Source organism: Balaenoptera borealis (assembly GCF_965194805.1).
Source record: "Balaenoptera borealis genome assembly, chromosome: 9".
NCBI classification, from domain to species: domain Eukaryota; kingdom Metazoa; phylum Chordata; class Mammalia; order Artiodactyla; family Balaenopteridae; genus Balaenoptera; species Balaenoptera borealis.
In genome coordinates, this window is record NC_138873.1 from 113,199,125 (window position 1) to 113,224,599 (window position 25,475).

The following is a 25,475-nucleotide window of genomic DNA, read 5'->3' on the forward strand; positions in this document are numbered from 1 at the left end:
CTCATTTCTTTAGGGCCCGGCTCCAGATACATTACAATCAGAAGTGATGTTTGAAATATTTAACAACCAATCAGAATGATGCCAGCTGCCATGCTGAAGTGAGGTTTTGAGGCCGCCTGCGGCGTAAGTTTGAATGCTTTAGTTTCTGGACTGTAGGGAGGCCCAGAGGATCTCAGTGGAGGGGCCGCACAGTGGCAATGGCAGGGTCACCAGCCAAACGGGAGCACACTGGCTCAGTTAGAACAGACAGCAGCTATAAACAATCAGTTTGCCCATCCTGGCGTGTACCAACTTAGCATCAATTCTGCCAATAACAAAAACAATTGAAAATAAGATAAAATCTTTATCAATTAAATCATATATGTACAAACACATGTACACATGTGCGTGCTTGTGTATATGTCCATACACATATCAATAGCCATGGATATATATAGCTATGCACAGCAGCTGCTTAAAACAATCCCCTTCTGCGCTCACTCTAAACTCTAGAAAATTCTGTCTCAAAGGCAAGCCAAGCTTACTACCCAGGCTCTCTTTTCACTCTCCTGTCATCCCACGGCTGTCTGGGGTGCAGAGGTGGGACTTCCATGCAAGTAACCACCACCCCTTTACTCTTTCTTCCTTTCTAGGCATCTCTGTAGCATCTCCTCTTCGTCACCACCTCCATCAGGACCACAGTGGCCCAAGAGCCATCTAGGTGGAGGTAGGAGGCTTCAGGGGAGGGGGCTACAGGGTGGGGGAGGGTTAAAGACGGTGGCTACTCAGATATTTGGTTATTTTCCATTGTCATATGACCTCATATGTACATGAGAGCTTCACAGTGGCAACAGAATAAAAAATGAGCACATTGTAGGACTTCCCTGGTGGTCCAGTGGGTAAGACTCCATGCCTCCACTGCTGGGGATGCGGGTTCGATCCCTGCTCGGGGAACTAAGATCCCACATGCCCCGTGGCGTGGCCAAAAAACAAAAAAAAGAGCACATTATATGTGAGAAATGTCCAGTCGAAATATTTAATTCATGGTAGGGAGTAAACAAGTGAGATTGATGAGATGAGGACATACCTGTGAGCAAAGGGCCTTAAGGCTGAGTGTCTGCATTTAGCACCTGTCCAGGGGCATGTGCACATCTTAGAACTGCTGCTTTCAGCACACAGCTCAAGCTCACTGTTGTGCCCCCTACATGCGCCGTACGTCCTTCCCCTAAGATACAATCTCACGGAAAGGAGGAATTTCATTTATTCCACATAAACACTTCCTGGCTCTTAGCATCCAGTATGCAGAATAAGCAACTAATCATTGACTTATTGTGTTCTCTTATAACCTAACTGGTTACAGGGTGTGTGGGTATTGGGAGTGGGGTTAGGGTGAGGCTAAAGAGAAAGAAAAAGAACTAGCTAATTATGCTCGAGGATAAACTTAGTAAATATATATATATATATTTTTTTTTTTTACATAAATATCTAGTTTAGCATTATGCAATTAAGAAAGCAAATCAGCTGAAAATAAACTATCTGAATGAGAGTTCCCTATGTTAACTCATGATTCTTCTGAAACTACCAAAACTTAAACAGTTTTCTGGGTATCATAAAACAAGACTACTTGTGCATAACATGGGCCACTATGATATATTTGGTCTAGAAAACAGCCAAAAATACGAGTCTTAACCAAATAGAAATATTAGGAAAAGCATTATGGAAGCAACATAGCTAAACCCAGAATAAACTATCTAATGTTTCTTATCTTAGTTTATTCATATTAATTCCTTTAGATTTCATGACTCTAGCTCAGAGTTGATGAACTTTTCCTTATCACTTTATTTCCTTATCCAGAGATGTTTATAAATGGTCACATTTCTGAAAGAAGGTGCTAACTGAGTTGTTCACATTAGGACTGGTGAGCCTTTATTTAACAGGAGATAAAAGCAAGGTAGAGAAAGAGGAGGACAGCTGAAAAAATTGCTGTACTTCTGTGGTTTTTTTCCCCTAATCCATGTTTTATCAATTAAAACCACAGAAAACTATCTTGATGTCTAAATATTTAAAAGGAAATATTATGCTTCATAGAGGTCATTCTGGCATAGATGTTGGACTGTTCCATGTCTGCCCTTAAGAATCCAAGACATCAGACCCTTGATGTCATCCTTTTAAGATTATAAAGCTCCACGATTTTGATTAACTTGTTTTTATAGGACTCAGGCCTGATGCTCAAATACTTACATTTAATTAGTTCATTCTTTTAAATTAATAGGAAGGCTTTCTTCCCTATTACTTAAAAAGAAATTATTTCTGCTGCAGTGATAAATAAAATATATTTAAAGTACAGTAATTTGGGTTTAACTGCTAAAAATATTATGGGGCTGGGAGGAAATAAATACCAGCATATGTCCTAACATGGCATCAATATTAACAAAAACCGCTGAAGTGTTTTCTGCAAAAATCACAGAAAACCCCTGTGCCCGAGAGGGCACATCTCTGCGTGGGCACATCCCTGCCTGCACGGACACACTCCCTTTTTTAAAGCCAAAATTAATGCCTGGATATTTTGTGAATATTTGCCAAGCAAAATTTATGGACAGGTCTTCTCCTAGCTCTTGCTAAGAACAAAATGATGACATTTTTATCCCACCTCTCACAGCCAGCCAACTCTCACCTTCTGACGTACAAAAACTTGCATTAGTTCATTAACAGAGAATATATTTCCTTACTTATCAATAACACTATGTCCCTCCCTGATTGTTCTCCCAAATCTGGACCTGCTTATCCAGCAGCCTATTCAACTACTTTAGCAGACATCCTAAATCCAGGATGTCTAAAGCTCAATTCCTAATCTTTCCCTTAAGCTGCTCCTCCTCAGCCTTCCCTAGCTCTGTGAATGGCAACTCCATCATTCTAGTTGCTCAGGTGAGAACTCTGGTATCCTAACTGACACTCCCTTTCTCTAACGTCCACTTCTAATTCATCCAGATATTTATCATTGTACTTAAACAATACATCAGGGTCTGACCACTTCTCACCACTACCACCCTAGAGCCAGCCGCCAACAGTTTCTGCCTGGATATTGCGACAGCTTCCAACTGGTCTTCCTGCTTCTGTCCTTGTACCACTGCAGTGTCTTCTTGACACAGAAGCTACACTGAACCTTTTAAAACTTCAGTCAGATCATGTCCCTTCTCCACTCCAAACCCTCTTGGAGTCATAATCAAAGCTCTTACAATGGCCTACCAGACCCTCTTGATCTGTCCATATGTTACCTCTCAGAACTCTTCTCCAGCTACCCTCCTGTTCACTCTGCTCCAGCCACTCATCTTGCTATTTCTTGAACATGACGCTCATGCCCCCAACATAGGTCTGTGCCCTGCTGTTCTCTCTGCCTAGAATGCTCTTTGCCCAGATAGTCACATGGCTTACTCCCCACTTCTTTCAAGTCTTTATTCAAATGTCACCTGCTCAGTGAGGCATAACCTGATGACCCTACTTAAAATTATAATCCTTATTTCTCTATCCTCACCCAGCACTCCTGATTCCACTTACTCTGTTTTATGTTTTATTTACATTTTATTTTTCATAACATTTATCACCTTAAAACTTGTGATATGATTTACTTACATATTATGCTTATTATTTGTAATACATCCCCACCCTGGCATGTAAACTCCACAAGGAAAGTGATCTTTGTCTATTTAGTTTACTCATATATCCCAAGAAGCTGAAGCAATACCTAGTACATGGCAAACATTTGATAAATATTTGTTGAATTCATGAGTGGATGAATGAATGCAATGCTTTATCAAATAGTGGGAATTCACTGCTACTCTTCATACATGCATTCATTCATACATACATCCACCAACAATGTCATCAATCACCCAGTACCTATTCTATGCTCAGTGTGTATCCATACTCCATTTCCCCCTTAGACAATCTGACTAATCTACAGAGATAAATATACTAATACACTAATCTACAGAGGTAAAACTACTGGAATGGAAAGAACCTAAATTAAGAGATTATCTAGCTCAGCACTGTCCAATGGAGCTTTCTACAATGACAGAAATGGTCTCTATCTGTGCTGTCTGTTACAGTAGCCACTAGTCACAAGGACCTGAGCACTTGAAATGAAACTAGAATAATTGAAGAACTGAATTTTTATTTTATTTTGTGTTAATAAATTTAAATCTAAATAGTCACATGTGGCTAGTGGGTCCTACGGTGGACAGCACAGCCCTAGTTCATCCTTCTGCCTCCACCTAGGAGTCTCCCTAAGAGGCCCAAGGCAGGTCGTTAACTCTACTATTTTCTTCCCTCATAAAAGATGACTAATGATTAATTACAATTGCTTGCTAACTATCATTTCTGTGGTTCATGAATGTCTCTTCTTTCACAATTATTGGTACTTTGTCAACTAAGGTAAAGCTTTGATATTATATTAACCAATTTATAAAATATGAAACCTTCAGAACTTATCCTCTAAATCCAATAGCACATTCTACCTACTTCACTACTTGCATAACATAATTTACTTTTCTAACTTTATTTTACAACTTTACTGAGGTATTGTAATTGATGTACAATAACTGTGCATATTTCAAGTGAATAATTTGATGAGTTTTGACATAAGTATATACCCGTGGAACTATCACCATACATAATGTATTTTAAAGCTCAAATGGCCAGCACCACTGCTGACCATTAGGGCATCATTGTGTACGTTGGGGGAAAGGGCCCCTTTTCTCTGAAAGTAAACACAGTACAGTGAAAAGAAGTGAGCTCAGTGTCAGCTCTCATCTACCTCCTCAGCCAGAGCCTTCATACAGTGAATAGCACACACGACCATAAATGGCAGTCCTGAAAACTGGTCTGTTAAACTTATTTTTAAAACATCGTCCTAAGGTTTTAAAAAGTACTCTGGTTTCCATTTCAAGGTGGCAGAATGGGAATAGATTATAGCTTCCTCTTCTCACTGCAAACCCTTAAGGTTTTAGAAAGGATTTTTTTAATCCATGTAACTGGAAAACAGTATCAACCTTTGGAGGACCATAAACTTTGAGAAAACACTGGAAGACAGAAAGCAGATGGGATTAGAATGAAGATTTAAAACCGCAGCTTACAACAAGAATAGGAGAGTGTTGCCAAAAATGTTAGGAATGAATACCAAGGACAAGGGGGGTGGCGAGTTTGGGACAACAGACTGTGACTGTTAGAGAACAGCAGCACAAGCAGTCAAGAAGGTTGAACTGTGCACACCCCCTCTACCAATGCAGGCCACTTGTCGAGTCAAAGAGCAGAAACAAGAGTTGTTGCTTCAGCTGAAAGCAATGGGTATGGGAACTTGGGTCAAAGAAGCAAAACAGCATCCCAGATGCTCTGGGTGGCTGCAGCTACCCAAGAGGATGGAGACATCCCCTCACCTACCAGAAGCTAGCCTCTGAGGCACTCCGCCCAGTGGCAGCCCTATCCCTCCTACATGCTCTTGAAAACAGACTGAAATACAGATTTCCAGCAGCAAATCCTGCCCCTGTGTCTAAGCAACTGCAGGAACACATAGAATGCACAGCCTAACAATGAGTCTCAGCTTCAGGAACAAACATTCAGGAATCATTAAGCATTAGAAATAAGAGTTCTTTGTTTTAAAAAAGTGAAGAACTTACATCAAGGAACCAAAATTAATAAAGAAGTTATAATAAGACTTTAGAATAAGTATAATTCATATCCATAGGGATATTTGTGAAGATATTAAATCCATAGAAAATGATCAATTAGAAATAAACAACTATTAAAATTTTGGTCATTGAAATAGAGTACTCAATAAGTGGGTGAAAGAATGGACAGGGTCAAAGAACAACTTTCTTAACCAGAATATTAAGCTAAGAAGTTCTTCCAATATGCAAGAAAAAGTGATGAAGGGACATAAAGTACAAAATAAAAGTTAGAAATCATGTAAAATAGACCCAAACATTCAATCACCCATCTAATGGAGTTACTAAAAGAAATATTAGAAGTAATGAAGGAAGGTAATATATACATTAGTCACAATTTAAGGACTAACCAAGTGCTGAGTAAGATAAAATTTTAAAACTCACACCTAGGCATTATATTAACATTTCAGAAAACCAGGAATAAAGGAAACAAATCCTAAAATCTTTAGGAAAGAAAAAAAATGGTCTACAGAGAATCTCCTTAACGATGAAAAAAAAGGAGCAAGCAAAAAAAAAAAATGTTAAACCTATAATTTTATACCTAACTAAACTACCATTCAAGTATGAAGATGAAACATGAAGGAATCAGTAAGTTTACCATTTGTAATAACTCTTTGAAATAATTATCCCATTTAAAATAAAAATAAATATAGTACTAAGGAAGCAATGGTGAACAAAGAAATCCATTAAATTACATTATTAATCCTAATTGTGTTGATTTTTTAAAACAACAATGATAATTTTTAAAGTAACAATGTAGAACCAAAAGTTCAAATAATCCCAACATGGGGGAAATGGTAATGAAAGGAAATGCTTCGAGTAAAACTGAAGTGTACAGAGACTTCATTTTGTTCAATGAATGTAGAGAGACACTGATAAACTCTGAATATTAATAGAAAATATATTTAGTTGCATGTGTTAAAAATTGAATAGCAATAGCAATTACTAGAAAAACCAAAACAATTTATAATTTTTACACCATCAGGAAAAAAAGTAGAAGAAAATTGAATCAATCCAACAAAGGCAGAAAAAACTAGAAACAGTATTCAAATATACAACCCAAATTTACCAGCCCACAAAATTTTGTAGGCAACTATTACCAGCTCTTTAAAATATAGAAATTCATATTTTAAACAAACAAGAATGGAAAAATATGAGAAGCTACCAACCTATTTAAGTATGGGTCATAAGCTTTCCAAAAATTCAAAATAAGACTGCATAACGAAAGAAAAGTATAAACCAATATCACAAACATGGATGCAAAAATGCTAAATAAAATATTAGAAATGTAAATTCAGCAATCCATCAAAAGAATAATGCATTATTATCAGGCAAGTTTTATTCCAGGAATGCAAAGATAGATTTTTCTAATAATGAACAACCAATGTAATTCACTAACTTAGTCACATGATTTAGGAGAAAAATAATTTCAGTGATGCTCCAAAGACTCAGCTGTGGAGCTATATATATGGTTGTGTGTGTGTCTGCACGTGCACATTGTGTGTGTGTGTGTGTGTGTGCATGTGTGTGTGTATGAAAACCAAGAACAAAACAAAGCTTCTTTAATTTGATCAAAGGTATCTACTGAACCTGCAAAATACAGCAAACATGAGACTTACTGGAAATATTGCCTTTAAGCTCAGTAACAAAACACGAATACTACTACTACTGTTCAGTATCAAACTGGACATCCTAGTCAATGGAATCAAATAAGTAAAACCATAATAGGTGGTATAAATATTGGAAAGTAAGAGACAAACTACCATTAATTACAAAGGACATGACAATCTACCTAGAAAATTAAAGGTATTTAAATAAAAGACTACTATAACTAAGAAGGAAGTTCAATTATATAGATGGCAAGATGCAAAATCAACGTTAAAAAAATCAACAACAGAGCTGTACGCAGGAGCTGACCCCGGCCCCTACTGTCCCTGAGTCCCGGCCACCTTCGCTCCGCCGCCCGCCTCCTGAGCCAGTCATGTTGGAGCATCTGAGCTCCCTGCCCACGCAAATGGATTACAAGGGCCAGAAGCTAGCTGAACAGATGTTTCAGGGAATTATTCTTTTTTCTGCAATAGTTGGATTTATCTACGGGTACGTGGCTGAACAGTTCGGGTGGACTGTCTATATAGTTATGGCGGGATTTGCTTTTTCGTGTTTGCTGACACTTCCTCCGTGGCCCATTTATCGCCGGCACCCCCTCAAGTGATTACCTGTTCAAGACTCAGGCACAGAAGACAAGAAACCAGGGGAAAGAAAAATTAATAGGCATGCTAAAAATAATTGATTGGGGTTTTCATGATTGAGCTTTACTACTGCACCTGCTTTTGTTTCATGTGACATGAGTTAAATTGTTTTCATATCCAAAACATGAGCTAAAAACACCTATGCTCAGCTGTGTACAGATTTTGTTCTCTCTATATTTCACTCCTCTGTTGGGTATTGATTTATAAATATTTTAGACCTTCTCTTCACAATCTTCCTCTGAAATGGAGAACAGAAAACACAAGTATGCAAAGTTTCTTTCAGGTCTACAAAATAATGAAGAATAAAAGCCTCATAAATGATAATACAATTTAACTATCAAAGTTTTATAATTCATTATGAGTCGTCAGGCTGTTTTAATGTTTTCAAATAAAACTCACAGTGCAAAAAAAAAAAATCAACAACGTTTCTATACTATTGGCATCAATGCTTTTTAAAATGTAATTGGGGGGAAAATCACATTCCCAATAGCAACAGAAATTAAATTATAAAGTCCTTGAGAATAAACTTAATAGAAATAATTAAAGCTTCTATGGAAAAAAATTACAAAACTTAATTAAAAAAACCAAAAAGTAGCCTGAATAAGGGAAGAAATATACCACATTCATAGATGAAAACCTCAATATTTTTAAAATGTAAATTCTATTTCAAATAAATATATAATTTCAACATAATCCTATTCAAAATACAACCATAATTTTTATGAAATTCTAAAATTTATACAAAAGATTGGATGAACAGTAGTAACTAAAGTCCTTTTTTTAAAAAAGAAATACAAAGAAAAGCAACCTGTTTAATAGATGTCAAGCATATTAGAAATCTATAGTAATTAGAACTATGAGGTATTATTGTTTAATATAAGCAGAAGAGAGTTCAGAAACAGACCCATGTACAAATAGGAATTTATTATCGTGTGTACTCGTTAAGAACAAAGACCCTATATTGGCACAAAAACAGACATGTAAATCAATGGAACAGAATAGAGATCCCAGAAATAAATGCACACATCTACGCTCAATTAATCTATGACAAAGGAGGAAAGAATATACAGTGAAGAAAAGACAGTCTCTTCAACAAATGGTGGTGGGAAAGCTGGACAGCAACATGTAAATGAATGAAATTAGAACACACCCTCACATATACAAAAATAAACTCAAAATGGTTTCAAGACCTAAATATAAGACATGACACCAAAAAACTCCTAGAAGATAATATAGGCAAAGCATTCTCAGACGTAAATCATAGCAGAATTTTTTAGTTCAGTCTCTCAAGGCAAAAGAAATAAAAGCAAAAATAAACAAATGGGGCCTAATTAAACGTTAAGCTTTTGCACAGCAAAGGAAACCATCAGCAAAATGAAAAACAACCTATTTAATGGGAGAAAATATTTGCAAATGATGCAACTGACAAGGGATTAATATCCAAAATATACAAACAGCACATACAATATCGAAAAAACAAATAACCCAATCAAAAAATGGGCAAAAGGGCTTCCCTGGTGGCGCAGTGGTTGAGAATCTGCCTGCTAATGCAGGGAACACGGGTTCGAGCCCTGGTCTGGGAGGATCCCACATTCCGCGGAGCGGCTGGGCCCGTGAGCCACAATTACTGAGCCTGCGTGTCTGGAGCCTGTGCTCCGCAACAAGAGAGGCCGCGATAGTGAGAGGCCCGCGCACAGCGATGAAGAGTGGCCACAACTAGTGAAAGCCCTCGCACAGAAACGAAGACCCAACATAGCCATAAATTAAAAATAAATAAATAAATAAAAATTAAAAAAAAAAAAAGTTTAAAAAAAAATGGGCAAAAGATCTAAATAAGCATTTCTACAAAGAAGACATACAGATGGCCAACAGGCACATGAAATGATGCTCAACATCACTAATTATTAGAGATATACAAATCAAAACTACAATGAGGAATCACTTCACACCGGTCAGAATGGCCATCATTAAAAAGTCCACAAACAATTAATGCTGGAGAGGATGTGGAGAAAAGGGAAACCTCGTACACTGTTGGTGGGAATGTAAATTGATGCAGCCACTATGGAGAACAGTATGGAGGTTCCTTAAAAAACTAAAAATAGAGCTACCTCATGATCCAGCAATCCCACTCCTGGGCATATATTCAGAAAAGATGAAAAAAAAAGATACATGCACCCCAATATTCATAGCAACACTATTTCCAATAGCCAAGACATGGAAGAAACCTAAGTGTCCATCAACAGACAATTGGCTTAAGAAGATGTGGGAGATATACATATACACAAACATTACTCAGCCATATATATATATATATATATATATATATATATATATATATATATGAAACTATTAGAAGTAAATATAGGCAAATATGTACAACCTTGGAGTCAGGAAACCATCTGAAATAATATGCAAAAAAGGAAAAGTTGTAAAAGAAAATATAATAAATTTGACTACATCAAAATTTAAAACACCTTAATGACCAAAGCACTTTAAAAGGTAGAAGACAAGCAACATAAAGAACAAAAAAGGGTTAGAATTAATAAATCATTTAAAGAAAGAAAAAACCCGAACTAATTGAAAAATGGGCCAAGGATATAAATTGGTAATTCACAGAAGAAATAATAAAAATGATCTAGCTTTGGGCTTCCCTGGTGTCGCAGTGGTTGAGAATCTGCCTGCCAATGCAGGGGACACGGGTTCGAGCCCTGGTCTGGGAAGATCCCACATGCCCTGGAGCAACTGGGCCCGTGAGCCACAACTACTGAGCCTGCGCGTCTGGAGCCTGTGCTCCGCAACAAGAGAGGTCGCGATAGTGAGAGGCCCGCGCACCGCGATGAAGAGTGGCTCCCGCTTGCCACAACTAGAGAAAGCCCTTGCACAGCAACGAGAACCCAACACAGCAAAAAAATTTAATTAATTAATTAATTAAAAAAATATTCAGGGCCTGGGGTCCTCTGTCCCCCAGAAAAGAAAAAAAAAATGATCTAGCTTTATATAAACTGTTGCTCAGTCTTACTTTAACAGAGGAAATTAAAATTCAATGAGTAACTCTTACCTAGCTGGAGGGAATATAAGTACAAGGATAACCATTAAGAGGTGATTTTGCATAACCCATCATTCCGAAATTCTACTGTTAATATCTCTCCCAGAGAGCCACCTGCCCAAGGAAGCAAGTACAAGGATCTTCCCTGGAACGTTGTTTGTAACAGTGAAAAGTTCAAAAACAACCTAAATATTCGTAACAACAGGAATGGCTAAATAAATAATTGTGCACCCTTTCTGTGGAAGATCATGCTGCAAGTTTCTATTGATAAAATGAGGTGGACCTGTAAATACTGACATGAAAAATTGTCTAAAGCACATTGTTAAGTGAAATAATGGATACATCATTTATGTTAAAATACATACACACATAGATATCTTTTCTATGGGCAACCCCATGGAGAAAAGTCTGGAAGCATATATATTACATTGTTAATAGTGACTATTTCTAGAGAGAGGACTAAGATAGGAGGCATTGGAGAGGGGAATAATCAAGGGGTACTCCAGTTTGATCTATTAAGTTCTAATTTCTTAATAAGGAGAATCTACTGCTAAGGAAATTTTAAATGATTTTTTAACGTATAAACTTTTTAATATATGTCACAAATTTGGAAGACAAGTGATGAAGTTATCATAAACTGTAAACTGTAAAGTTGCTTTAAACTGATGAAATGAACAAAACAACACTCATTAAAATCTAGGCTATTTCTTTCTTTCTTTAAGTTATTTCTTCCTTTCATTCACAGTACCAGAGAATCCAAAGAAACCGCATCACACCATACCCTTTACCCTCTGGTCTTAAAAAAAAAAAAAGAAAGGTGATCTTGGGTGGGGCTTTATTTTTTGTGGCTGTTTTTTGGATGAGGTTTAAATTACCCACCCAGGATGCTGTGATGTAAGTGCTCTTTCATTTGTAATGTGATTACTCTGGAAACAAGAGTCATCTTCTTAAGGCAATTATAACATGTGAATGTTAATTCAACAAAATAGTCCCTCTCAAGTCTTAGTTTAATAACCATTGGGAGAAGATTTTTATAATTTAAGAATTATTCATTTTCTTAGAATTTTGGCTACCACATGGACTGTTCTGTGATAGGGTGTTAAAGGACGGGTTGAATTTGGCTTTTAGTATGAAATGTAAAACCATGAAGGCCAAGCATACAAACATTTATTTCTTGATAACCACAAGTGGCCTATGATTAAGACAGAACCTGATAATTTAAGGAAAATTAACTTGTCTAAAGTGAGAACAGGGAATAATTCATGAATGTGCTAATTTTTCTTTCTCCTTCCCCATTAGCCTACATTGGGCTTTAGCTCTGACATGAAAACCAGTGGGAAAACATTAACTATGGTTAATGGACTGAATGGATTTATTTAAGAAGAAATATTTAAAGAACTGAAAGCATCAAATTATCTCCACGACACATATATTGGTCACAGAGACAAAATATAAAATGCATCATAAATCTTACTTCTTCCAAAAACCCAATCTCAAGCCCCACAGAGATGGAAAGAAATGGCACACTTCCAAATCTCAAAGTCTCTTAGCCAAATTTTTACCTTTCTTTTCTCATCACCTATTTCAATATTTTCCTACCTTTCTAATTAAGGTCTATACAGGGAAGACTGTGGGCACACTAGAGCTTAGGTCCTTTTCAGTCGGTAGAATCTGGATTTGAAATCAGGTCTGCCTACTTTCAAACTGACTAAACTTGAGACGATTATGTGCTGTTGCTGTTTCTAACTTTATAGAAGATCCCTGAGAAACGACTATATCTGAATTTGCTTTGCCAAAGTGCCTATTGATGATATAACATTGTAGGTCCTTAAAAATATGTGTCAAGTAAATGAATAATGAAAGCAAAATTCAAATGAAAATGACTAAATGTTCAATAGAATTTTAAGAAAAAGAAACTTCTTTACAGTAATAGAAAATTAATAAGTAGAAAGTTAATTTTTAAAATTAAAATGGAAGCACTGAGTGTATTATATTACATTTAAAGGAAAATAATGGGGCCTCTCTTCAAAGCCATTTCCATTTATAATAAATAAAAGCCAAATATGATTTAGGTAGAAACTGAATCTTAGGAATTTTCCCTGTCTTAATACAGCAGTTTCTCCGAGAAATTTTAATCACCACAACAGCCTCCAAATGTGAAGATGATTTATTCAAAAATATCTCAACAAGGACAAGCAAAGGATTTATGGTCCTTTAACTTCCTTTATGTAAGTTAAAATACAAGAATTGAGGAGCTTGAAGACTATGGTGCAGAGCGGGGCATCCAGAGCTCTCCCTGTGACAGCACCAACCTTCCTGGGCTTCAGCACCTACAAAGGTACCCAGCTCTACTGAGGTCATCTAAGATGCTTCCATTTGCTATTTCTAAAGGTGTTTTATGACCTCTTGCCTTCACTCCCTTCCCTGAGGGTATAAACTTTAAATAGAAAGGTAGGAAAATATTGGAATAATTGTAGAGAAAAGGAAAGTAAAAATATCGCCTAAAGACTGAACTTGGCAATGTGCTGTTTCTTCCAATCTGTATGTTTTGGAGACTTAGATTAGTACCTACCTCTGTACAGGTATAATTGATGACAGGCATGTTTCTCTGAGTTTACTGTAAGATGAGGTGAGTGGAAGGTCAGTTTTCCATGTGTAGCACTGGTCAACAGGCCCAAGCCCAAGCCTGCCTGAGATGTATTTCTTTTTTTTTTTTTTTTATAAATTTATTTACTTTATTTATTTATTTTTGGCTGCGTTGGGTCCTCATTGCTGCTCACTGGCTTTCTCTAGTTGCGGCGAGCGGGGTCTACTCTTCGTTGCGGTGCGTGGGCTTCTCATTGTGGTGGCTTCTCTTGTTGCAGAGCACAGGCTCTAGGCACGCGGGCTTCAGTAGTTTCAGCACGCGGGCTCAGTAGTTGTGGCTCACAGGCTCTAGAGCATAGGCTCAGTAGTTGTGGTGCATGGGCTTATTTGCTCCGCTGCATGTGGTATCTTCCCCAACCAGGGATCGAACCCATGTCCCCTGCACTGGCAGGCGGATTCTCAATCACTGCGCCACCAGGGAAGCCTAATATATTTCTGCAGTTACTATATTTATAACAGTGCTGGTTTGCATTTAAGATTGCATAATGCCACATGACAAGTTAAACAAAAAATACCATCTTGGAGAATATAACTGTTCTTTCTTCTAAATTCATTAAAATACTAAGAGTTATTCCAGTCTTTTTAAAGTGCTTGGTTTGTAGTTAACTTTAGTAAAATGTCTTTTTCTCACTAAGCCCAAGATAATTTTTTTTGGCAAAATATATTTTGTGTTCCTCTGAGTATTTGGCCATGATAACAACTTAATTTTACATGATCTTTATATTTGTCAAAATGTGTAGAAATGTTTTATCATTTCTATAGTCAACAAAAAATGAAACATAAATATCCTGGACTTGGTGAAAGGTAAAAGCTGCTTTTGAGGGCTTCCCTGGTGGCGCAGTGGTTGAGAATCTGCCTGCTAATGCAGGGGACACGGCTTCAAGCCCTGGTCTGGGAGGATCCCATATGCCGCGGAGCAACTAGGCCCGTGAGCCACAACTACTGAGCCTGCGCGTCTGGAGCCTGTGCTCCGCAACAAGAGAGGCCGCGACAGTGAGAGGCCCGTGCACCGCGATGAGGAGTGGCCCTCACTCGCCGCAACTGGAGAAAGCCCTCGCACAGAAACGAAGACCCAACACAGCCAAAAATAAAAAACAAATTAATTAATTTAAAAAAAAAACTGCTTTTGAAAAAAAACCCATAATATGTTATTTATAACTAACCGAACTTACCAACTAAGAGAAAAATTCAGCTGATTGTTATGGTAACTTTCAAGTGTTGACATATATCCAGAGCCCATCATTCTGAAATTGTTGAGAGACACTTAGCCACATTTTTGTTCACAAAATGAAAAAACTGTGAAGGAAGAAAGAACTCCTCAAGGTAGGACAGTTCGAGTGAGAGCCGTAGCCATATGACACAGTTCACGTGCAGTAAGCCCACTTTTCATTGCAGATGGGTATACCTTCACTTGCTTCATGGGAATACTAAGGCAAATGACTAACAGATATAAAACACTAGAAAAGTTGACATATTTTAGTGAATTTCTTTTCTGCATTTTCTAGGGGTAAGCTTGCTGGGAATCCATCATATTCTAAAATACTCAGTTTTTAACCACTTCCAGCATAACCAGTTGAATTGAATCCCGTATTTATTGAGTATCCACTCCACATAGACTAGCCATATGTCAAGGTTGTAGGGTAAACAAAGGAGGTATATCTCTGCCTTCAAGAGTTTGCAATTAGGCAGGAATATAAAACGACAAGGTGAAAATGAGCAAACAAACAAGGAGGTATAAAATCAAGTGTGAAATGGAAAGTAATTACTTGCCAAAATGTATAGACCAAACAGTAAGTGCCCTTAAGGAACAAAGAGAAGGAATCATAAAGTCCCATTTATTACAAAGGAAAGTGTGAGGTATCAGTTTTTGTTTTTTTAATAGACTTTGAAAGATGAACAACATTTAAAGAGATACAAACACCAAAGAATTTTTTAAGTAAGGGGCTCACCAAGGCTGGTGCTTGCTAGTAAAATGGCAACTTATGTCAAGCAAGTCTCTTGTCCTGCCAAGGTCCCACTGGAAACTAAGTCAGAACTAGTCATATTTAGTATTTAGAAAAATGTCATTGCTAGAATATGATAGAATGTTCTGGTTATATTTAAAAGACAATGGAACTCAACTGGAAGAAAAGAAATTGCCTAAACTATTCTATTTCTGTTTCAAGAAGATTTGGACACCGATTGAGTTCAGATCAGCTAAAGAAACAAGCTACACCATGAGTTCTCAACCAGAGGCAATTTCATCCCTCAAGGGATATTTTTTCATGTCTAAAGACATTTTTGGTTGTCACAGCTTGGAGTAGGAGGTGCTACTGGTATCTTGTGGGTAGAAGCCAAGGATACATAAGCATAAACATCCTACAACACACAGGACAAGCCTCCACAACAAAGAATTATCCAGCACAAAATGTCAATTGCTTTGAAGTTGAGAAGCCCTGAGACAGACCACAAGGGCAATTGATGGTGAGATGTCCTAACCAATTCATGCAGCAAAATAGGCTGGATGAAGGTAAAAAATGATGTTACAGTTACGAATGATGGAGTCATATGGAAATCCAAGCTTAGGTTACAGTCTTCTTGTGTCCCTAAAGTTACAATTCTGGTATCAAAGAAGATTTTGGAGGTCATTAAAAACAAATATTTAGTGAAGAAAGACTATATAGTGGGGGAAAGACAGTCTCTTCAATAAACAGTGTTTGGAAAACTGGACAGCCATATGCAAAAGAATGAAACTGGACCACTATCTTACACCATACCCAAAAATTAACTGAAAATGGATTAAAGACTTAATGTAAGACCTGAAACCATAAAACTTCTAGAAGAAGACAGAGACAGTAAGCTCCTTGACATTGGTCTCAGAGATACTTTCTTGACTCTGACTCCAAAGGCAAGGGCATTAAAAACAAAAATAAGCAAATGGACTACATCAAATTAAAAAGCTCCTACACAGCATAGGAAACCATCAACAAAACGAAAAGGCAACCTACTGAGTAGGAGAAGATATTTGCAAATCATACGTCCAATAAAAGTTTAACATACAAAATAGACAAAGAGCTCATACAACTCAATAACAACAAAAAAAATCCAAATATAAAATAGGCAGAGGATCTGAAAAGGCGTTTTTCCAAAGAAGACATACACATGGCCAACAGGCACTTGAAAAGATGCTCAAAATCACTAATCATCAGGGAAGTGCAAATAAAAACCACAATGAGATATCATTTTACAATGGTCAGAATGGCTATTATCAAAAAAACAACAAAAGACACTGCTTTGGGAAATATCCCCAGTGTTCTCCTTACTTGCTGCAAGCAAAATAAATCCTTCCTTCTCCTGTGGAAAACAACAACAACAACAACAAATAACAAGTGTTAGTGAGAATGTGGAGAAAAGGGAAACCTCGTGCACTGTTGCTGGGGACGTAAATTGGTGCAGCCCCTATGGAGAATAGTATGGAGGTTCATTAAAAAACTAAAAATAGAACTACCATATGATCCAGCAATTCCACTTCTAGGTACTTACCCAAAGAAAATAAAAACACTAACTTGAAAGACATATGCACCCCTATGGTCACTGAAGTATTATTTACAATAACCAAGATATGGCAACAACTTAAGTATCCACTGATAGATGAATGGATAAAGAAGATGTGGTACACACCTAAAATGGAATACTACTCAGCCTTAAAAAAGAAAATCTTGCCATTTGCCACAACCTGGATGGACCTTGAGGGTATTATGCTAAGTGAAATAAGTCAGACAGAGAAAGACAAATATCGTATGATTTCACTTATATGTGGACTCTAAAAATCAAAACATACCAACAAACAAACAAAAACCCAGATTAACAAATACAGCAAATAGAGTGGTGGTTGACAGAGAGAGGTTGAAAGGCCATGAAATGGGGGAAGTGAATCAAGAGGTACAAACTTCCAGTTATAAAATAAATAAGTCATGAGGATATAATGTACAGCATAGGGAATACAGTCAATAATATTGTATTAGCTTTGTATGGTGACAGATGGTAACTAGACTTATTTTGCAATGTATACAAACGTTGAATCATTATATTGTACTCATGAAATTAAAATATTATATGTCAAATATAGTTCAATTAAAAATAATATTAGGAATGAAAAGGAGGACATACTAAAGTTCATATTTTACATACACATATATGTATCTGCATATATACATATACATACATATATAACTCAAGCATAAAAACAAACAAACAAAAAATGCTTTGCCAAAGGTGCATAACCTGGATCTAATCATGAGGAAACATCAGACAGACCCAAAATGAGGGACATTCCACAAAATAAATGACCTGTAATCTTCAAAAGTGTCAAGGAAGGACTAGGGAAATGTTCCAGACTGAAATAAATGAAAGAGATAGATATAACTAAAAGCAATTGTGATTCTGAAACAAATCCTTTTGCTATAGAAGACACTGCTGGGAAAACTGGGAAACTTGAATGGGTTCTGGGAATTCGATGGTAGTAATGTATCAGAGTTAATTTTCTAATCTTGATGCTTGTATCACAGTTACATAGGAGAATATCCTTATTTGTAGGTAATTCACACTAAAGAATTAAGGATGATGGGAATCAGGTTTGAAACTCACTCTCCAATGGTTCCAGGGGAAGACAGTCTTTGTACTGTACTTTCCACTTTTCTGTAAGTTCATGATTGTTTAAATTTTTTAAAAAATAAACAAAACAAATGAATTTTTGGAAAAGCAAAATGTCCATGCATATGCTAGCCAAGAAATGTTTTGTTTAAAAATACAGAGACATTATAGTTTTATTTGGGACAATGTAAAACAATTCCTACCAAGTCTATATGATAATCTTTTAAACCTTTTATAGCAAACATAGGCTATAAATACACAAGCACAATGTTGGCATTATGATCTTCAGAGAATATCTTATTAAATTTTGGGTCTAAATGGAATATTCCTTATCTATTTGGTCATGTGAACTAATCCATCAAGTCATTTTTAAATAACTTCAACTTTTTTTCTTATTAAATATGATGCATACTTACTGTAGAAATTTTAAGTCACACTCATCCAAACAGAGATGACCATTATTAACTCTTGTAATACAGTCTTCTAATGTTTCCAATAGAATCTTAAAGTAGATATTTTTGTAATGTATTTATTTTTATTTAATGTATTGTTTTATTAAATAGTCATTTACTTTTTCAAATTTGATGTCAGAGCAACTCAAATTCCTCGTTTCCCTGATTAGTAATATATATTGCCTCCAAGTTTTCACTACAACAAAAAAGCTCCACTCATAGAGCTGTGATTCACTAAATGTCTGCAGTTATACACTCATGCTGTATTTAAAGCCACCTCCCACTCCCCCAAGTGGTTATCACATGGTAACTACCCATATGTCAGACCCAACAATCTTTGCCTTCAAGCACAGTCCATGCGTGAAAACTGAGGAAAAGTAAGGAGGATCCCTCCACTGTAACTTGGTCCAACTGAGATGCTAGTTCTGTCTTCCTTCCAGGCTGTGTTTCCTCAGGAGGTCTGTAGTTGCCATAGAGGCAGTGGAGGAGCTGTCCATTTGGTTACCCAGAGGAGGCACAGAGCTTCCATGAGACTATTATACTCACTAGCTATTTTAAGAAGATAACATCAGACAAAAGTTTAATTGGTCTCCATTTTAAAGTGCGTATAATTAAAAGTTTCCATTCAAGTGTATCACGAATATAAATCAACATTATTTGAACTGTAAATCACACACACAGTCTGGGCTGGTCAGTGTAAGTCGTTAGAGAAGCAAGTAAAGATCTGATAACACTAAGGGTGGTTAGCTTTCTGCAAAGAAAATTTTATTTTACCAGTCTGTCCCAACAGGAAACTTGCACAAGCCTCTTAGACAGCCTCATCCACCAGAGGGCAGACAGCAGAAGCAAGAACTACAATCCTGAAGCCTATGGAACAAAAACCACATTCACAGAAAGATAGGCAAGATGAAAAGGCAGAGGGCTATGTACCAGATGAAGGAACAAGATAAAACCCCAGAAAAACAACTAAATGAAGTGGAGATAGGCAACCTTCCAAAAAAAGAATTCAGAATAATGATAGTGAAAATGATCCAAGACCTCGGAAAAAGAATGGAGGCAAAGATCGAGAAGATGCAAGAAATGTTTAACAAAGACCTAGAAGAATTAAAGAACAAACACCTAGAAGAATTAAAGAACAAACAAACAGAGATGAACAATACAATAACTAAAATGAAAAATACACTAGAAGGAATCAATAGCAGAATAACTGAGGCAGAAGAACGGATAAGTGACCTGGAAGACAGAATGGTGGAATTCACTGCTATGGAACAGAATAAAGAAAAAAGAATGAAAAGAAATGAAGACAGCCTAAGAGACCTCTGGGACAACATTAAACACAACAACATTAGCATTATAGGGGTCCCAGAAGGAGAAGAGAGAGAAAAAGGACCCGAGAAAATATTTGAAGGATTATACTCGAAAAATTCCCTAACATGGGAAAGGAACTAGCCACCCAAGTTCAAGAAGCACACAGAGTCCCAGGCAGGATAAACCCAAGGAGAAACACGCTGAGACACATAGTAATAAAATTGGTAAAAATTAAAGACGAAGAAAAATTATTGAAAGCAACAAGGGAAAAACGACAAATAACATACAAGGGAACTCCCATAAGGTTAACAGCTGATTTCTCAGCAGAAACTCTACAAGCCAGAAGGCAGTGGCATGATATATTTAAAGTGATGAAAGGGAAGAACCTACAACCAAGATTACTCTACCTAGCAAGGATCTCATTCAGATTTGATGAAGAAATCAAAAGCTTTACAGACTAGCAAAAGCTAAGAGAATTCAGCAGCACCAAACTAGCTCTACAACAAATGCTAAAGGAACTTCTCTAAGTGGGAAACACAAGAGAAGAAAAGGACCTACAAAAACAAACCCAAAACAATTAAGAAAATGGTCATAGGAACATACATACCGATAATTACCTTCAACGTGAATGGATTAAATGCTCCAACTAAAAGACACAGGCTTGCTGAATGGATACAAAAACAAGACCCATATATATGCTCTCTACAAGAGACGCACTTCAGACCTAGGGACACACATACAGACTGAAAGTGAAGGGATGGAAAAAGATATCCCATGCAAATGGAAATCAAAAGAAAGCTGGAGTAGAAATACTCATATCAGATAAAGTAGACTTTAAAATAAAGAATAATATAAGAGACAAGGAAGGACACTACATAATGATCAAGGGATCAATTCAAGAAGAAGATATAACAATTATAAATATATATGCACCCAACATAGGAGCACCTCAATACATAAGGCAAATGCTAACAGCTGTAAAAGAGGAAATCGACAGTAACACAATAATAGTGGGGGACTTTAACACCTCACTTACACCAATGGACAGACCATTCAAGCAGAAAATTAATAAGGAAACACAAGCTTTGAATGACACAATACACCAGATAGATTTAATTGACATTTATATGACATTCCACCCAAAAACAGCAGATTACACTTTCTTCTCAAGTGCACACGGAACATTATCCAGGATAGATCACATCTTGGGTCACAAATCAAGCCTCGGTAAATTTAAGAAAATTGAAATCATATCAAGCATCTTTTCTGACCACAACACTATGAGATTAGAAATCAATTACAGGGGAAAAAAAACATAAAAAACACAAACAGATGGAGGCTAAACAATACGTTACTAAATAACCAAGAGATCACTGAAGAAATCAAATAGGAAATCAAAAAATACCTAGAGACAAATGACAATGAAAACACAACGATCCAAAACCTATGGGATGCAGCAAAAGCAGTTCTAAGAGGGAAGTTTATAGCAATACAATCCTAACTCAAGAAACAGGATACATCTCAAATAAACAACCTAATCTTACACCTAAAGGAACTAGAGAAAGAACAAACAAAACCCAAAGTTAGTAGAAGGAAAGAAATTATAAAGATCAGAGCAGAAATAAATGGAATAGAAACAAAGAAAACAATAGCAAAGATCAATAAAACTAAAAGCTCGTTCTTTCAGAAGATAAACAAAATTGATAAACCATTAGCCAGACTCATCAAGAAAAAGAGGGAGAGGACTCAAATCAATAAAATTAGAAATGAAAAAGGAGAAGTTACAACAGACACCGCAGAAATACAAAGCATCCTAAGAGACTACTACAAGCAACTTTATGCCAATAAAATGGACAACCTGGAAGAAATGGACAAATTCTTAGAAAGGTATAACCTTCCAAGACTGAACCAGGAAGAAATAAATAATATGAACAGACCAATCACAAGTAATGAAATTGAAACTGTGATTAAAAATCTTCCAACAAATAAAGTCCAGGACCAGATGGCTTCACAGGTGAATTCTATCACACATTTAGAGAACAGCTAACACCCATCCTTCTCAAACTCTTCCAAAAAATTGCAGAGGAAGGAACACTCCCAAACTCATTCTATGAGGCCACCATCACCCTGATACCAAAACCAGACAAAGATACTACAAAAAAAGAAAATTACAGACCAATATCACTGATGAATATAGATGCAAAAATCCTCAACAAAATACTAGCAAACAGAATCCAACAACACATTAAAAGGATCATACACCATCATCAAGTGGGATTTATCACAGGGATGAAAGGATTCTTCAATATATGCAAATCAATCAATGTGATACACCACATTAACAAACTGAAAAACCATATGATCACCTCAATAGATGCAGAATTCATGCATCTATTCATGCAATAGATGCAACAGATGCAAAATTCAACACCCATTTATGATAAAAACTCTCCAGAAAGTGGGCATAGAGGGAAACTACCTGAACATAATAAAGGCTATATATGACAAACCCACAGCAAACATCATTCTCAATGGTGAAAAACTGAAAGCATTTCCTCTAAGATCAGGAACAAGACAAGGATGTCCACTCTCGCCACTATTATTCAATGCAGTTTTGGAAGTCCTAGCCATGGCAATCAGAGAAGAAAAAGAAATAAAAGGAATACAAATTGGAAAAGAAGAAGTAAAACTGTCACTCTTTGCAGATGACATGACACTATACATAGAGAATCCTAAAGATGCCACCAGAAAACTAATAGAGCTAATCAATGAATTTGGTAAAGTCACAGGATACAAAATTAATGCACAGAAATCTCTTGCATTCCTATACACTAATGATGAAAAATCTGAAAGAGAAATTAAGAAACACTCCCATTTACCATTGCAACAAAAAGAATAAAATACCTAGGAATAAACCTACCTAGGGAGACAAAAGACCTGTATGCAGAAAACTATGACACTAATGAAAGAAATTAAAATTGATACAAACAGATGGAGAGATATACCATGTTTTTGGATTGGAAGAATCAATCTTGTGAAAATGACTATACTACCCAAAGCAATCTACAGATTCAATGCAATCCCTATCAAATTACCAATGGCACTTTTTACAGAACTAGAAAAAAAATCTTAAAATTTGCATGGAGACACAAAAGACCCCGGTTAGCCAAAGTAGTCTTGAGGGAAAAAAACGGAGCTGGAGGAATCAGGCTCCCTGACTTCAGACTATACTACAAAGCTACAGTAATCAAGACACTATGGCACTGGCACAAAAACAGAAATATAGATCAGTGGAACAGGATAGAAAGCCAAGAGATAAACCCACGCACCTATAGTCAACTAACCTATGACAAAGGAGGCAAGGATGTACAATGGAGAAAAGACAGTCTCTTCAATAAGTGGTGCTGGGAAAACTGGACAGCTACATGTAATAGAATGAAATTAGAACACTCCCTAACACCATACACAAAAATAAACTCAAAATGGATTAGAGACCTAAATGTAAGACTGGACACTATAAAACTCTTAGAGGAAAACATAGGAAGAACACTCTTTGACATAAATCGCAGCAAGATCTTTTTTGATCCACCTCCTAGAGTAATGGAAATAAAAACAAATGGGACCTAATGAAACTTTAAAACTTTTGCAAAGCAAAGGAAACTACAAACAAGATGAAAAGACAACCCTCAGAATGGGAGAAAATATTTGCAAACAAATCAACGGACAAAGGATTAATCTCCAAAATATATAAACAGCTCATGCAGCTCAATATTAAAAAAACAAACAACCCAATCCAAAAATGGGCAGGAGAACTAAATAGACATTTCTCCAAAGAAGACATACAGATGACCAAGAAACACATGAAAAGCTGCTCAACATCACTAATTATTAGAGATATGCAAATCAAAAGTACAATGAGGTATCACCTCACACCAGTTAGAATGGGCATCATCAGAGAATCTACAGACAACAAATGCTGGAGAGGGTGTGGACAAAAGGGAACCCTCTTGCACTGTTGGTTGGAATGTACATTGATACAGCCACTATGGAGAACAATATGGAGGTTCCTTAAAAAACTAAAAATAGAATTACTATATGACCCAGCAATCCCACTACTGGGCATATACCCAGAGAAAACCATAATTCAAAAAGACACATGCACCCCAATGTTCATTGCAGCACTGTTTACAATAGCCAGGTCATGGAAGCAACCTAAATGCCCATCGACAGATGAATGGATAAAGAAGATGTGGTACATATATACAATGGAATATTACTCAGCCATAAAAAGGAAAGAAATTGGATCATTTGTGGAGACGTGGATGGATCTAGAGACTGTCATACAGAGTGAAGTCAGTCAGAAAGAGAAAAACAAATATCGTATATTAACGCATACATGTGGAACCTAGAAAAAATGGTACAGGTGAACCGGTTTGCAGGGCCGAATTAGAGACACAGAGGTAGAGAACAAATGTATGGACACCAAGGGGGGAAAGTGGCTGGGGGGTGGGGGGTGGTGATGTGATGAACTGGGAGATTGGGATTGACATGTATACACTAATATGGATAAAATGGATAACTAATAAGAACCTGCTACATTAAGAAAATAAATAAAACTAAATTTAAAAAAAAAATTTTATTTTATAACCTGAACTAGTAACGAGGAGAATCTGACATAAAACAGTGGGTGGCTCAGAGTTAACTCAGTTCCTCTCCTGAAATCACCTTACAGTCCTTGTTGTATTTATGGTGGCTGGGACTTGTCCACCACGCCACCATTCCCTACATAGGATTACCCTGCACACGTTAATAATATAATATAGTATTTTATTATTATATCACACAAAATATGTTAATAATGTATTAAAACTAACTATTAAATTAATATATTAATATAGTATTAAAATAATAAAAAATCTTTTCTGAGGTTTAACACGTTAAAATGGCTTTGAATATTGCTTACTTTTTTGACTCTGATAATATTTTTATGGGTAAATTTTTTTTATTTCATAGTGAATTCTGTATACAAATCAACACTACCAAATTTTAGGAAATCCATGAGGGAAAAAGTATTTCATGAGCTTGCACCCTGTTTCCTAAAACGTGAGTTTCAGATAAGCCCAAATTTTAGATGACAAGAAGTCAGACCATGTCTTAAGCAAGAATTTAAAAAATAGCATATCTATAAAACAGGAATAATAATAGTTATTTTTTGGGCTTCCCTGGTGGCGCAGTGGTTAGGAATCTGCCTGCCAATGCAGGGGACACGGGTTCGAGCCCTGGTCTGGGAAGATCCCACATGCCGCGGAGCGACTAGGCCCGTGAGCCACAACTACTGAGCCTGCGCGTCTGGAGCCTGTGCTCCGCAACGGGAGAGGCGGCAACGGTGAGAGGCCGGCGCACCGCGATGAAGAGCAGCCCCCGCTCGCCGCAACTGGAGAAA

At 36.7% G+C, this 25,475-nt stretch overlaps 1 protein-coding gene and 1 pseudogene across 3 annotated transcripts in view; one reads left to right on the top strand and one right to left on the bottom strand.

The window, feature by feature from the left end:
* Positions 1-25,475, bottom strand: part of FILIP1 (filamin A interacting protein 1) — a 197,820-nt gene that overhangs the window by 154,598 nt on the left and 17,747 nt on the right. The gene's annotated exons all lie outside the window — the stretch shown is intronic.
* On the top strand, positions 7,574-14,461 carry LOC309634710 (signal peptidase complex subunit 1 pseudogene; annotated as a pseudogene). The gene has a single exon. The product of its transcript is annotated as a signal peptidase complex subunit 1 pseudogene (transcript).